This window comes from Sus scrofa, chromosome 9 (genome assembly GCF_000003025.6).
Source record: "Sus scrofa isolate TJ Tabasco breed Duroc chromosome 9, Sscrofa11.1, whole genome shotgun sequence".
In the NCBI taxonomy this organism is placed as follows: domain Eukaryota; kingdom Metazoa; phylum Chordata; class Mammalia; order Artiodactyla; family Suidae; genus Sus; species Sus scrofa.
In genome coordinates this window covers 73,927,035-73,942,450 of record NC_010451.4, presented here as the reverse complement: position 1 = coordinate 73,942,450, position 15,416 = coordinate 73,927,035, and the positions used below count along the sequence as shown (strand labels likewise).

General features: G+C 38.3%; 1 long non-coding RNA gene across 19 annotated transcripts in view; it reads right to left on the bottom strand.

The window, feature by feature from the left end:
- Positions 1–15,416, bottom strand: part of LOC102163402 — a 190,237-nt gene that overhangs the window by 40,512 nt on the left and 134,309 nt on the right. For 6 of the 19 annotated variants that reach the window (XR_002335814.1, XR_002335810.1, XR_002335813.1 and 3 more), the window contains exon 5: positions 11,548–12,380. The exons of 1 other annotated variant lie outside the window; for it this stretch is intronic. This is a non-coding gene — a long non-coding RNA (uncharacterized LOC102163402). Of the gene's footprint in view, positions 1–2,793; positions 12,381–15,416 lie in introns of those variants that run through there. 12 more of the 19 variants (XR_002335815.1, XR_001298935.2, XR_001298937.2 and 9 more) reach the window with 7 other exon arrangements.

The window sequence follows — 15,416 nt, the reverse complement described above, 5'->3', positions numbered from 1 at the left end:
AAGATAAAGCACAAATTCTTGGACTATGATAGGAAATGGGCCTGTATTACTTTTGTTTCTGGGAAATTCCCATCATGGCTCAGCGATAACGAGCCCAACCAGTATCCATGAGGATGTGGGTTTGATCCCTGGCCTTGCTCAGTGGGTTAAGGATCCGGCATTGCCGTGAGCTGTGGTTTGGTTTGCAGACGCAGCTCATATCCCGTGTTGCTGTGGCTGTGGTATAGGCCAGCTGCTGTAGCTCTGATTTGACTCCTAACCAGGGAACTTCCACATGCTGCAGGTGCGGCCATAAAAAAACAAACACAAAAAAACCCTTTTGTTTCTGTATCTTTTTGAAATGGCACCACTTTTATAGAATGCTCTCTCCTCCTTTCCCTCAGGCCTTAATTCTGCCACTTCTTGGGACTGGCCAAGTGGTGACAAAAAAGTAATAATGTAGAAGACAAACAGAGCACTAAGCTTCCAAGAGGAATAGAGCGGTGTCAGATAAGCAGTACCTGAGGACATATCCGAATACACATGCATGGGCAGAGCTATATAAAACATGGGCTGGACAAGCATAGCATAAGCTCTACAAAGCAGAGAGTTTTGATGGTTTTATTTCTAGTTCCTGGCATGTAGTAGGTATTCAATAAATGTTTGTTGAAGGAATTAAAAAAATGATACTCAATTGGAACTTAGATTATTATTATGCTTGTTTTAATAATAACAGTACAACATCATAGTCAAAATTAATCACTTAAGGTAGATTCACTTTTAAAGTTTATTTTGTACAAAGAACTTCAGGAAATTCATAATGTATTATATCCTTAGTTTTTTTGTTTGCTAGTTTTTTTTATCATCACCCATGCCTGAAGTGAGCACAGTCACTGAGGCTGTGCTACCTGAAACAGACATTAATATTTATGTGGTAGCAGCTACCAGAAGAGCAGACATAGTGCCCCAGGGGAATAATTCACTTCCTTCGGATCAGCCTTGCTGCTCAGATCCTCATCAGAGCTGAGGAAATGCCCCAGAATATCTCATTTGTTTATTGCCACTCAAAACCTCTCACACTTTCCCTCTTTCCTTCACTTCTATTTTTTCGATTATTTTTGCCAGGGTTGCTATCACTCTAACCTTTAGGTAAGGCAGGTGCTAATGAATGTATTATTTTTTTAATCAGCTGAAGAGGTTGTCACAATCTCAGTGTACATATAACTTCCTTTACTTAGATGTTTTTAGAAAGTGGGCTATAATGGTACATTGTTAAGTTTATGATGGCCGAATAAAAACACAGGTTTTAAGTGCATTGGGGGGTTACTTTGTTAAAAAAAAAATCCCACATTGAATTTTGATAAACTTTAAAAGTTACCTACAGAATTATTTAGAACAGGGAGAATAATCACCCTTTACTTTTAAAAATTTGGATTTTCATGGACATGTCTGTAAAATAAACTAAGGAGCTTTCATTTGTGTTTAAAGGGATAGCATTCCTATGTGTGTCATTTAAACTTGTTAAACGATATTTTCAAAAGAAGCCCTAAAAATCCTGGATTCCTACCCTGGTTCAGGTGGTTCTAAGACAGGATCCCTAATTCAGATGCTTCTTGGGGTCAGGTAGGTAAAATAAATGAGTGAAGCAGGCTAGTTGTAATGCAATAAGGAGTATTTCAGGCTGTGGCAAACTGAAACGTATTTGTTTCAGGTTAAGAGTTCCCATCAACACTTGCCTTGTAAAAAAGTTAGTGACTACTGCCAGATACTGTTTTTCAAGAAAAGCAAAACCTGGAGTTTCGCATTTGTAGAGCATAACAAACAAAATCACAAAATGGGCAAAGATGCTCAGGCTCTTCACACAAGAGGAAACCCAAAAGGACCATAAACTTTGGGAGATGTGAATTTATTGAAACAACAATGGATATCCTTTGGTCCCGCTGGTTCTACAGATTGCTTAGGAGTCCAGCAAAGGGAGCTAGCTGTCTTTCACTGCTGATAACAGGGCAAACTGGCACAAGCACTTTGAAGAGAATTTGATGATATTCAAGATGAAAGATGCACCTACTGTATAACCAGCAGTTCCACTTCTGAACTAGAGAAAGCCACACACATTGGTAAATGAACTGTGTGTGAATGTTTGCAGCATCCTTGCTGGAAACAGCATACATCAGAAACAGACTTAATCTCCTGCATAAAATGTTTGAGAAAATAAGCTACAGCAAATTCTTAAAATGTGGTACAGTATTCTAAAAAATGACTCTAAACTATATGAAACAATATGTTAAAAATATACTACTAAGCAAATACAAACCAAGAGATGTGGAAGGCATTGTACAGGTTGTACAAAAAAATTTTAAAACCTGGAAAATAATATTATGTGGACATAGATAATTTAAAATATGTATATACATATATAGTACCAAAAAACTGCCTTTATACTTAAAGATGAAAAACCTGCATAAGAATAATAAATATTGACTTCAAAAGAGTGATGGTGGCCTTTGGGGGGAGAGAGAATGTAATGGAGAAGAGAGTATAGGAAGGTGACTGCCTAACTGTAATGTCATAGTGCATAAAAAAAAGGGAAAGATTCAATAAAGCACAGAGGGTTTTATAGGAATTTTCACTGTATAGTCTCTATATTTTAAGTAAATCTAATAAAACATTTCATTACAAAAACCAGTGACCACAGGGAGCCACCTTGGTCAAATACAGGAGAGTGTCTTTCAAATCCGCCAACTACTCTGCCTACTTTTTTTTTTTTTTTTTTTTTTTTTTGTTCTTTTTGCCTTTTCTAGGGCTGCTTCTAATCAGAGCTGTAGCCACCGGCCTATGCCAGAGCCACAGCAACACAGGATCCAAGCCACATCGGCGACCTACACCACAGCTCACGGCACCACTGGATCCTTAACCCACTGAGCAAGGCCAGGGATTGAACCCGCAACCTCATGGTTCCTAGTCAGATTCATTAACCACTGTGCCATGACGGGAACTCCTGCCTACATATTTTTAGTCTCTTCTCTACCTCTGGGGTCTGTCACAACTTGCATTCTCCAGAGCTTTGTCCTGCAATATCATCTGTCTTCTGCACTAGTTCCCTACGTGCTTCAATGGATTTAAAAGCCATCTATATGCTGATGATCCTCAGATTTAATTTTTTCAGCCAGAATGTCGCCCCCTAAACTCCAGACTCAATTATTCAGCCATCTACTTAATGTCTCCACTTGTATGTCTGTGAAACATCTCACGTATAACACATCCATTGTACAACCCCTGGTTCCTACCTCAAGGCTGCTCTCTGCACCTTCCCCAGCTCAGTAAACAGCAACTCCACCTTTCTGCTTGCTCAGGCCCCAAACCTTGGAGTCAACTTAGAATTCTGTTTCTCTTATACTTCATATCCAGTCAGTCAGCAAGTTACATGATCAAACTTCAAAATATATTCTGCATCTCACCACTTTTTTTCACCACTTCCACTGCTACCACCTGGTCCAAACCAATAGCATCTTTTACCAGAACTGTTCCAAAAGTCAACATATCAGCTTATTTCTACTTTTGCACCTCTTCAGTCTATTCTCAACACAACAACTTTTTGAAATGCAAAACCTATTATAGTGTGTGTTAGGTATGTCACAAATGTACCCAAGCTCTCCAATGGCTTCTCATCTGATGAGAGTAAAAGCCAAAGCCTTTTTGTGGTCCACAAGGCTTACAGGGCACAGCTCCTCTTCATATCTTTGTATTTTTTCCTACCTCCTCCTTTTCCTCTGCTATAGCCACTGACCTCACCACCATTCCTCTCCAAACCCAAGTCTGGTGCCAGGACCCAGAGGCCTCAACCTTCCCCAATCCTTTTATTCTACCTTATTTGTCTCCACCGTTCATCTACCATCTACTTCTCTGTCCCTCTTTTTATTATATGTCTTTCCTCCTATAATTTAAGTTCTACAAAGGTAGGAAACTTTGTCTCTTGTTGATTGCTATATCCTGAGCACCTAAAATAGCATCTAGCACATAGTAAGCACTTAATAAATACTTATTAAATAATTTAATAAATGCTGAATGAAAAGCCTTATAGGGAGAGTGAATAGTTGATACAGAATTGAAATTTTAAAAATAATCCAAATATATTGGAATTATGAGGATCAAATTTTTATGGATATTGTAAAGATCTGGATTTAGATGAAAAAGATCAGTTGTACAGGATGGGGGTTACTTGTTTCCATGTTTGTTCTCATGTTCCCAATACACAAATTAGCATATTTAATTGATCAAATATTCAACATCTGTTAACTTGGACGATATAAAAACGTTAATATTGACAGACTGCATTTGGAGTTGGGTATAAGAGAAAGCTAACTAATAACACCTACACACACAGGACATATTTTTATTCCTTGGGGAGAATAAGAAAATCATACCTGAATGTCTTCTATTCTTACCATGGGTCTAATTTATACTGAAATGAGATACCAATGTAATGTGTCTTCCTGAAAACATCTAATCATTTTTTTTCCTCTCCTTTTGAAGAATTAGCAGTATACTTTAATTTTACTGATATTTTAAGTTGCAAATATGACTCTCGAGAAAAGTGCATAAACAGAGATCTTAACAAGTTTTACTGAAGACAAGTTCTGGTGAATCTCCCTAATATACTTTTCCTTTCCTGTGTCTACTCCTAGTCTTCCAGGCCTTTTTTCAAGTCTTTTCTCCTTTATGTTAGTGTGTGTTATCTTTCTTCATGAGTTAATCCCGTCCAGGGAAGGAGCTACATGCTCGTTTAAGGAGGGTTTAAAACTTCTTTCTTTCCCTCAAAACCTTCCTCCTGGGCCTTGAACATTGAAAGAGCTCAATAAATGTGTGTTGAATACAGGGATGAATGAAAGTGGAGTTGTATTAATAGATGGGAAGGACACAGGGAATACATAAGCCCCTGCACACCCCCCAAATAATGAGATGGAACCACTGTAAGTGTTAAAATAGATGAAGACAGATTGTGTGGTAATCAACCATCCCTTCCCCATTTTTTAATGCTTAATTTAAGAATGGAACATTTGATATTGAAATGTTAGACTTTATGAAGATGTAATCATTAAAGTGAACAAGTTAATGAGGCAGAGAAAGAATGAGACAAGAACAAGGCTTTCATAGCATCTTTGCATCAATAGCCAGGCCATGATGGGAAATGCTCCTGCACCTCAGGAAACGAGGAACTCAATCAAGCGCCAAACCTTATTAAATGGCTGCAGTCTAATATGATAATTAAAAGAACATGGCTACTTCTTTTTCTTCTTCCTTTCTGAATTGCCATTTTCTTTTGCAACTTCTCTTGTCTCTGTGATAAGGGGAAACAAGAAGCCAGACCTCAGCTGCAGCAAGGGAGGAATCTCCTCAACGTGTCCATACTAGAGTAAAATAGCTTTATAATGCCTATATTTCATTACTGCTTTAGGTGCAGAGAAGGGGCAGATAACTCAAAAGCACTCCCTGCTTTGCCAGCTAAAGCTAATATTGGAATTTGATGGATCTTATCCCCACAGAGAAATGGTGCAAAAAAACTGCATTGTCTGTTCAGTCCTAAATCCCTCACACTTGTAGAATGTTCTCTTCTGAAGACCTCATGCCCCATGAAAGCCCTGTCTGTGCACATTTTGTGAATGAATACTGTTGACCATCGTAAAAAGTAGTTCCGTGGCTGAAGATCTCAAAGTATTAGCAGATGGGAGAAAATATAACTATGTCCTGAATTTTACTAAGTGGAAGGACACAGTCACCAAATTAAAAAAAAAAAAAAAAAAGCTTTACAGATATCTTTAGTGCCTGGGCTTCTGACTGAAGTTTCAAGAAAAATCAAAAAATATTATAATGAATGAAATGTAGGGCAGGTAGCAAATATTTGAAACCACATAAATAAAAATACAAGATTGGTTATTATGCAATAATACACCTAATAATTGTTTTGTAACTCAGAACTTCATCATCAAATTCATAAGACCAAGGCAAACCTTCCAGTCTCATTCACTTTTGGATTATTCGCCTTGACCTTTGTGTGCCTCCTTCTACTTTCTGAATTTCTCTACCAAAGGCATTTTAAAAGTTTATTATCTTTCAGACATATTATTCATTTCTAGCTAAGTCAAAGAGAAACAGAAACAGAGAGGACATCAAATCAAGAATATAAACGAGACAGTCCAAAAAGGAGGATGTCAATTAATAAGAAAAATACACTTAGATCTGATTGCAAATTAGAGAGCAATCCAGGTGTTCACTGATACGAATTCAGTGGTATCATTTATTTAGTAATATGTTAGAAGTTCTGAGTGTAGATACTATTTGAGGAGCTGAAGATACCAGCTCACACTCAAGTGGGGGCTATATCAGCATACACATCAAAGCTCAGGGCTGGGGATAAGCCATGGTGGTTGTATGTTAGATACTGTCATGTAACAAAGCACCTTAAAACTTAGTGGCTTTAAACAGCTATCATTCCCTCCCTCTCCAAGAGTCATCAGGATGGCTGGGTGGTTCTGCTAGTCATTGGCACTCAATCATGTCAGCTTCAATGTCAGCAGGGTGGCTTTGCTGATTTGGGGTAGACCCTTTCTGGGACCTTGAATGGGATAACTGATCTCACCTGGCTCTGCTCAATGCGGGCTCTCATCTTTCTGCAGGCTAGCCAGTTCTGCTGAGAACAAGAGATCCTCATGAGATGATACAAGAAGGGGAGCAACAGAGAAAGCCAAAGTGTCCAGGGACTCAGCACAAAGCTAGCATTCTGTGCATTTTCTTCTCCATTCTACTGGCAAAAACAGATCAAAGGGGCACTCAGGTCAAGTAAGAGAGGGGAGAAGTAGATTCCACTATGTGAAAAGAAGGGACTGCAAAATCACATGGAAATGAAGGTGCGCAGAAGAAAGAGCGAAGAATTGGGGACACAGAATGGTTTTACTTGGGGATGGGGACTGGAAGGAACATAAGGGTAGGTCAGCCAGCACGAAGGCACCTGAGAAGGTAGGTAGTGCTAACTCCTAGTGCTAAGCTCTACCTTTAGAATAGTGAGCCAGACTCATTCTCCTTTGATTACATTATGACTCAGGAGGATACCTACCAGTAGTTTTATTCATTATTGAATATTAAAATCAAAGGCCTTTAATATGCAGCAACAGTATTGTCCAAATTGAAGCCCATCTGTGCATCTGTGTAGAAGTTTTCATAGCATAATACAGAGGCAATTTTAATAAACCTGTTATTTTTTCATCTGCCCCAAAGGACTGGCTGAAACTTCAGCCTTATCTTGAGGCCTCTTGGAACATACTAACTCTTTTCTCAATCTACATCTTTTAAAACTAGGCTGGTCTGATCATGGGTGATGCAGTCACCAATTATAAAGAGCCACCTACTGCTGTAGTGCAGCCCACAGTGTCTGTCCCCAAGACACAGACCCCTTTTCACCCTCCTACCCACCTCAACAAGATTTCTGATAGTTCCATCAGCTTTTATATTTTTTTGATCAAAACCTAAGTATGATTCCAGTTAACTCTGTCCTCAGAAGTGCTCCTGTTTGAATCCATTTTTCCTTCTCTTGTCACAAGTATTAGTGGAAGAAAATTCATAAATGAGAAACACAATCTGAGTGGGCTTCCAATGTGTCGTTCAGATTCTGAAAGGAACTTCAGGGACAACCGAACACTGTAACTGCTTTTGATCATAGGCTTAGAAAGCTGTTCAATTCCTTCCTCTACCCACTTACCAATTTTCTTTTAGTTCCAAGTCCCATCTCAAATGCCAAAATATTCTCCAACATTCTTTGCTGGTTGAGGTGAGGAGGCAAGGGGTCTTAACAGAGTGTGGCTTCCAGAAGAATCAGACAAATCTGGGTTTCAGTCTTGAGAAGTTGTTTAAACCTCTCTAAGCCTTGGTTTCTTTCTATTCAAACAAAGTTTAAAATTGTATCTAAGATTGTTTAGAGAATTGAGTGAGATAGGCCATGTCCCATTTTCACCTTCAGTCTTCAGTACCCATGAAGACTTGCAATTATTAATGTAGAATAATAACTCACTCAATCTTAAGATCCACCTTAAAAATAAATAGAATGTGATACTACCTCGACTTAACTATAGCTCTTCCTATTAGTCAAATACTCTTTCAAGCACTTTCAATATGTTATCTCATCTAGTACAAATAGTTTCTATGTATTAACCCATTTAATACTCACAACAGTACCATAAGGGAAATATTTCCATTATCACACCTTACACATAAAGCAACTATGGCACAAGAGGTGAGATGACTCAGTTGAGGTCACATGACTAGAAAGTTGCAGGGTCAGGATTGAAACCCAGGTTGTCTGATTCCGAAGACTCTATTCTCAACCATGATGTAATGTGGCTTCTGGAGAGAAACTCTCTTTCAGGGAAGGAGGTTGCTATGGTTTCTCCAGTGGTTACATAGCTCTAATTAGATGTATTGCTTGTTGACTGAGTTGGGTATTTCAAACTATTTTCCTTCCTTCTTTAGAATGTAAAATCTTCAGGGACAGAGACAATGTGTCTTGTTTTCCTTGTGCTATAGCACACTGCTCTGTAAGCTACAGGTCCACAGAAGGTCTTATTGTCTGGCTTTCTCTGTCTTTCATTTTCCCAAAGGACTTTGAGGAACCATAAGTGGGTCCCAGGAGCTAAGAGTTAAAAAGGTCCCCAGGTTTGGCCTCCTCCACCCCTTTGCAAAATTCTCATTAAAATGTCTCAGGCAGCTAAGCATTATCCATGTAGAGGAATAGCAGCATCCCGAAAAAGAGCACATATCTTTATAAACTTCTGAAATGATGGTGCCCACAGCTGCCAGCTTCCTGCTTGGTGCTGAGCCCTAATCCCACCCATACCTCCACTTGCCACAGCCCGCAGGTTCCCTGGACCAAGGCTCAGATGGCTCAGAAAGCTGACGGGTGAGAACAACCGGAAGGGAAGCCAAACAGAGCTCAGAGGACTGCACTAAGCAGTCTTTTCTGATCATTAGAATACTTTTCATTTGAAGATTTTTAGAAAGGTTTTTAAATTATACTTTGTAGGCAAGCAAAATGTCCTTCATAGAAGTTCGGGGACACTGCAAGAGGCAGTGTAATATCCCCAGTTTAACAGTTAAAAGGTTTAACATGAAAACAAATGCTATCCCAATAGCTCTACAGAAAATAAAATGCATCATTTAAAAGAAAATTTTTATAGAGTCAAATCTTTCCATGTTTGGACTGTTCACTCTAACTTATAGCATGTAAAAAGTGGAATATATTCTTGAGCACTTGAGTTACACTCTGGAATTTTCAGCTTGTTTGGCTGTCCTGCTTGGCAGTTAGGGGAAGGGGGGTTCATAGCCAAGCTCTACTTATCTAGGTAGGTGTGTGACCCAGCAAAATTACTTAGTTCTCTCTTAACCTTAGTGTTTTTGGTCTGTAAAATGGAGACAGTGGTATTTCTACCCGTTAGGATTCTTTTAAGAATTAAGTCAGAAGTGACATACAAAGCCCCAGCACTTAGCAGTTCCTCAATTAATGTGTATTTATATATAGTCTGATATGTAGATTCTGATCATTCGCTAAAATATAAATGCCAGGAAGAAGGAGACTTTGTTTCCTTCACTGATATACCAGCATGTAGAACAGTGCCAGGCACACAGCAGTTCAGAAACTGAGCAAGTGTTTGAAACAATTTGAGAAAATTTACAGCAGGTTTGTAGTGAAGACTGAATCATACTCTATGTTAGCTGAAGAGAGGCAAAGTTGCCATGTAGAGTTAAATGTATCAGTATTACCTTAGAGCTAGTTTCTAGTTTGCACCGCATATTAATTTTGTCTTTTATTGCTTTTTCCTTTTCTCCCTTACTCTCTCTTTCTGGTTTTCCTTTGCATTTCTTATCGATCCAGTGTGTCCAAACTGTCAGCCCTTATCCTCCTGTAGGGATGGTAGTCCACTTTGTCTGGCTAACTCTCTTTACAGATATTAATGTCACAAACTTCTGGGTTAGAGGGAAACTGGCTCATTTTCTCATCAGGTAGAATTTTTAGTCAGTGGTAAAGAAAGCTTCTTTGTTCCTGCTATGACCTTTGAGTCACAGGTGCTCACAAGGAGGATTTGAAACATCTCAACAACACAAACTTATTCTCCAAAATGAACTGCATGCATTCCCCAGGAAAATTGTAAAAGGTATATTTACAGGTCAGTCTTGACTCCTACTTATAATACAAAGATCAGCAATCCAATTTTAAGAAAATAGAAAAAAAAGGCTGGTATCAATGTAGAAGTTTTACAAACCCAAAAAATGGAATTTGTGGGTATGCAGTCATATATTATTGAAAGTTAGCAATAATTCCACAAGAAAATCACATATTTGTTCAGTTTAGAGAGGATTTGAAGTACCCTTCATGAGCTGAGCCTACACCTGAGCCTGCTTTTATGGAAGTGAATTGAATATTTGAGTTTGCTAGGCTGTTCCAACTCCCTGAGAATCTCTTAAACCGGTGCTCAGGACACCCTCAGATTCTTAGTCCTAGCCATTCATATGCTTATTCATACATATTCTTCACTCAAGGCTGGAACAGGAGGGGAAGGAGAGCCAAGAAGACCTGGTCCTTAACCTGAAGGCACTTACACACTGATGTATCCTAAGCTTTAACAAACATTTGGCTATTAGAAAAGGGCTAAATGAGAATCACTGGACCTTAAGGGTGAAACAATTACACAGAAAGCTTTGTGGGCTGAGCAGTAGGAGGAGAATTTACAGACAAAGTAGAACTTGAATCGGGACTTGAAGGTGGTTAGGTCTGAGAAGACAATAGGAAGGCACCAGCTGGAATGCCCTAAGGAAGTAAGTCCCAGAACAGTAGGGGAGGGAGAATAGTGGGAAACAAGACTTTAACAGTCTAGACAATGGGTTGGGGTCTCTTAGGAGTTTTTTCAGCAAAGAAATAATGTGCTAAAAGCAGTTTATTCAATAAACAGCATCATTTTGGGCAAGCGATTTTGTCTGTGCTGTGAGGGAAAGAAAGCTGAATGAGTCAAACTCTTTGCTCTAGAAAGGCTTAGATTTCATCAGAACCTGACTAGAAAGTCCTGTTTTAGAAAGATGTGTTTGGATGGATACATGTGTTTTAAATGTCCACTTTAGCAATGTTTTGAAGAAAGTTTATTATTAAATAAAATGTAAAACCTCTAAAAGCCTTCATTAAAAATTCTTCTCTGCTCTTCGTTCAAGTCCACTTCAAACTCGATTGCAACACTGACTGGCACAAAATATCTGTGGTTCTGAAAGCTGTCTCCAAAGACATGCATTTAATCCTCTCCATTTTCAGAATCCGTGACATGAATTCTGAGGGTAGATATAATTTCTTGACTTAGATCCTCTTAGCCTGATAGCTTTTTTTTTTTTCAAGATGCTCATGCCAGTTCAGGCTCGGACCTGCCAGGATCTCTTACCCAAAGCAGACACTAACATCTGTTGTTTTCACTTGGGATGCCTCACATTGTACAAGCCATATTAGTTGTCAAGACTGGACAAGTGACTCACCATACTTACCTTTCTGCTAGCTTCCCAAGTTATGCGCCTGATATTAAAATGTCAGTTCCTTGACCTTTGGAGGCACAGAGGAGCCTCAGAGGATATTTCCAGTATTTGAAAGCAAGGTGTGAGAGGCTGGTCCTGGAAATAAATGTTGCCTGCAGTTTAACAGTCTTTGGGGTTACTGTAGTACTGTTTTTAAAAAGCACTCTGTGTTCTTGGAGGTTCAGCTGAGCAAATTTAGAGTACAATGCCAATTAATGTAATCATTCCTTAGAAGTACTGAATTTTCAGTGATAAGAGGTTTGAAAATAAGTTATTTTCCTTGGAATGATGTACTGGACTCCTTGGGTATATATATATTTGGGGAAGTGCCCTTAAAAGTGCTCTTTAATCTGTTGCAGAGAAGCTTGTTTCTCAAGAATGCCCAGGACTCTGGATAGCATTATTCTAGGGACATCTTGATGAATAGGAAAACATTTTTACATCCCGCAAACTTGAACTAATTAAAACGAACACGGTTGTGGCTGGGTGAAAGGCAAATGCAATTTGAAATAGTGATTAGCAAAATTTATATTCCTGGGTAAAAAATGAATATGGTCAAGGAAATGAGGCTTATCAAGTCTTTCCACTTGCCTCACAAATCTTCTATGAATTAATAATCACTGACATTTTTATGAAACAATGTCATTCTCAGCACAAGTCTCTGCTTTCTGTATTATGACCGTCTTTATAAAGGCTTACCTCACAGTGAGAGGAATTAAAAAGAAGTCTTCACAGGACTCTTCAAACAATTACCAGGGAAGCAGCAGAGGGAAATAAAGGCCCAACTTATTCTGCCCTGAAGAATTCTGGCAATTGACATAAAAGTAATGTGAGTACATTGAGAAGAGAATATAAACGCCGCATAATTAGAGAAAACCCAAACTAGATGAATTATCAGGGAAGCCTCTGAACTGGAGAAACAGGCTCTGTGACAGTCATTACCTTTTAAAAGTCTCTTATTAGATTAAGGTAACACAATTGGAGTTTTCTACATCCACTAAGGCTCAATAAAAAAAGCACGAAAATGGAACAATGTAAAACTTATTTGTCCATTAGTATAAAAGCAATTTGAGGCAAAAGTACATCTCTGCTACATTTCATTTTTGAAGAAAGAAAGATAAACATACATTTGAAGTTTGAAACTCAAACTAAAAAGCAATCTAGAGGAACTTTGTGATTAAAGATTCTTTATTAATCACAATGAACGTAACTTCAATATTATCTTCAGACTCTTTCTAAAGTACTCTAACCTACTTAGAGTCTTTTAGGACTGCAGTGATAAAGCAAGCTCTTGAGACTAAGAAATACAGGGTCTTCCTCCAATGACTTCACCGCTCCATAAATATGTAAGAGTTCTGTTCTGGTACCCTTGGTTCCAAGAGAGAAACTTGAACATCAAAGCAAGTAAAGCAACTAATTGCCTGCTGATATATTATAAGTGGTAGTAAGTATAAGAGAAATAATAGCAAAATGAGTGAATCATGAGAATTGAAAAAGGTCTCCCAACAATTTTACTAGTGTTTATGAAAATCATCATCATGTACATTGCTTTGGGGCAAATCTGTATGTACTTTTAAACCTAACAGATTAATACATTTAAACCAAGAGAAATAAAATGACTTAAGTGTGGGTTTAATAGCACTCAGGATGAGAATCCTAGTGTTCCTGATTTGGAGTCAGAATTCTTTCTATAATAACAGAGAGGTGTTGAGTCTATCATCACAACTATATCTCCAAAGAGGAAAGTGCTGGTGGCTTTAGGGCAGCATGTACCTCCACAAGCATGTATAAATAAAAGCCCAAGTGTCCAGATCCCTTCCTTGAAAAAGCCTGGTAAGCATGGACTATTTGCTCTTGTTTCTGCTCCCTGAGAACTATGCCACACGTCCACATGTAATAGAGCCACATTCTCATATGAAATGGTAAAAATATTGGCAAACCATATATCTGATAAGGGGTTAACATCTAAAGTATATAGGAACTCAACTTCCCAATGGCAAATAACAACAATAAATAACAACAACAACCTCATTTGGCTGGTTCCTCAAAAAACTAAAAAGAGAACTATGCTACCATATGACAGCACAGTCCCACCTTTGGGTATGTATCCAAAGGAAATGCAATCAGGATCTTGAAGAGATATCTGCACTTCCATGGTCATTTTATCATTATTCAAGATCTGGAAACAACTTTAGTATTCACTGACAGATGAATGAATTTAAAAAGTGATATATATCTATACACACACACACACACACACACACACACACACACACACACACACACACATATATATGGAATATTATTCAGCCTTAAAAAAGAAGGAATCCTGCCATATGTGACAACATGGATGACTCTGGACATTATAATGAGAGAAATAAGCCAGATACATGGACAAAGAGTCCATGATCTCATTTATATGTGAGATCTAAAAAGCCCAAGCTCATAAAAGCAGACAGTATAGTGGTGGTTGCCAAGGGCTGGGGGTGGAGAAATGAGGGGATATCAGTAAGAGGGTATAAAGGTTGTCATGCAGGATGAATAAGTTCTGAAGACCTAATATACAACATGGTGACTACAGTTAATAATACCATATTGCACACTTGAAGTCTGCTGAGCTCTTATCACAACACAAAAACATTTCAACTATGTGAGGTGATAGATATATTAATTAGCGTGGTTATGATAATCACTTCATAATGTACATGTATATCAAAACAAAATTTGGACACCTTGAATATATACAATTTTTATTTGTCAAGAGTACCTCAGTAAAGCTAGGGGAGAGTTCCCGCTGTGGTGCAGAGGGTTATGAACCCAACTAGTATCCATGAGGATGTGGGTTTGATCCCTGGCCTCACTCTGTGGCTTGAGGATCTGGTGCTGCCGTGAGCTGTGGTGTAGGTCAAAGATGCAGCTTGGATCCCATGTTGCTGTGGCTGTGGCATAGGCCGGCAGCCGCAGCTCTGATTTGACCCCTAGCCTAGGAATTTCCATATGCGCCATGTGCGGACTTAAAAAGCAATAAATAAATAAATAAATAAATAAATAAAGTGGGGGAGGGGAGAACAACTGCCTGCCTTCTATTTTATACTTTTGAGCATTTAGCATAATATGTGCCAAAAATCTGCTGGAATCACCAAAGGTTCCACAGCAAATCAGAATATCCTAGCAATAATGTTAACAATTGGTATTTCTAGCATCTGAAATCATTATTTCTGCCTCTGAAGGATAATACAGGAATGATGTCCATAAAGATGAAGCTGAAAGTGCACAAAATATGTTAATATAAGTATATTTCATGAAAAAAGGCATCTAATTAAGGCATGGGTATGGAGCAGTTTGCTTTCAGCTGAGTTTCTAACACCTTTATATTATAGATTCAGACATGGATGTAAAGTTCTAGTGTTTATGTTAAAGTGGATCTTGGATCTACTGTGGCTAGAAGATACAAGAAAGATGTTATTTGAGGCAAATAGGAAAAATTAAAAAACACTACAGATCAGGTAAATTATGGTTAATTACCTGTTAATTATTTTTTCCAACACACACTGTGCTAAGAGCTATTCATTATATATGAATTGGGCACTCAATAAAAATGTGTGGGATGGATGAAAAAGTGACTATGCCTAGGAATCATCCAGAAGAGTGATGTACTTAGACTGAAATGGGGGAACTAAAAGAAATAAGTAGGAAAGGATAGTTATGCCATGAAAAGGAGAACTACAGCAAGAGGACAGATACTCCCCATAAAAAAAAAAACCATTCACCTTGCAGCTGGTGATGAAGGACAGATTCTACAGAGGAAACTTTTAAAATAATGTCAAATAAAACAAAACAAA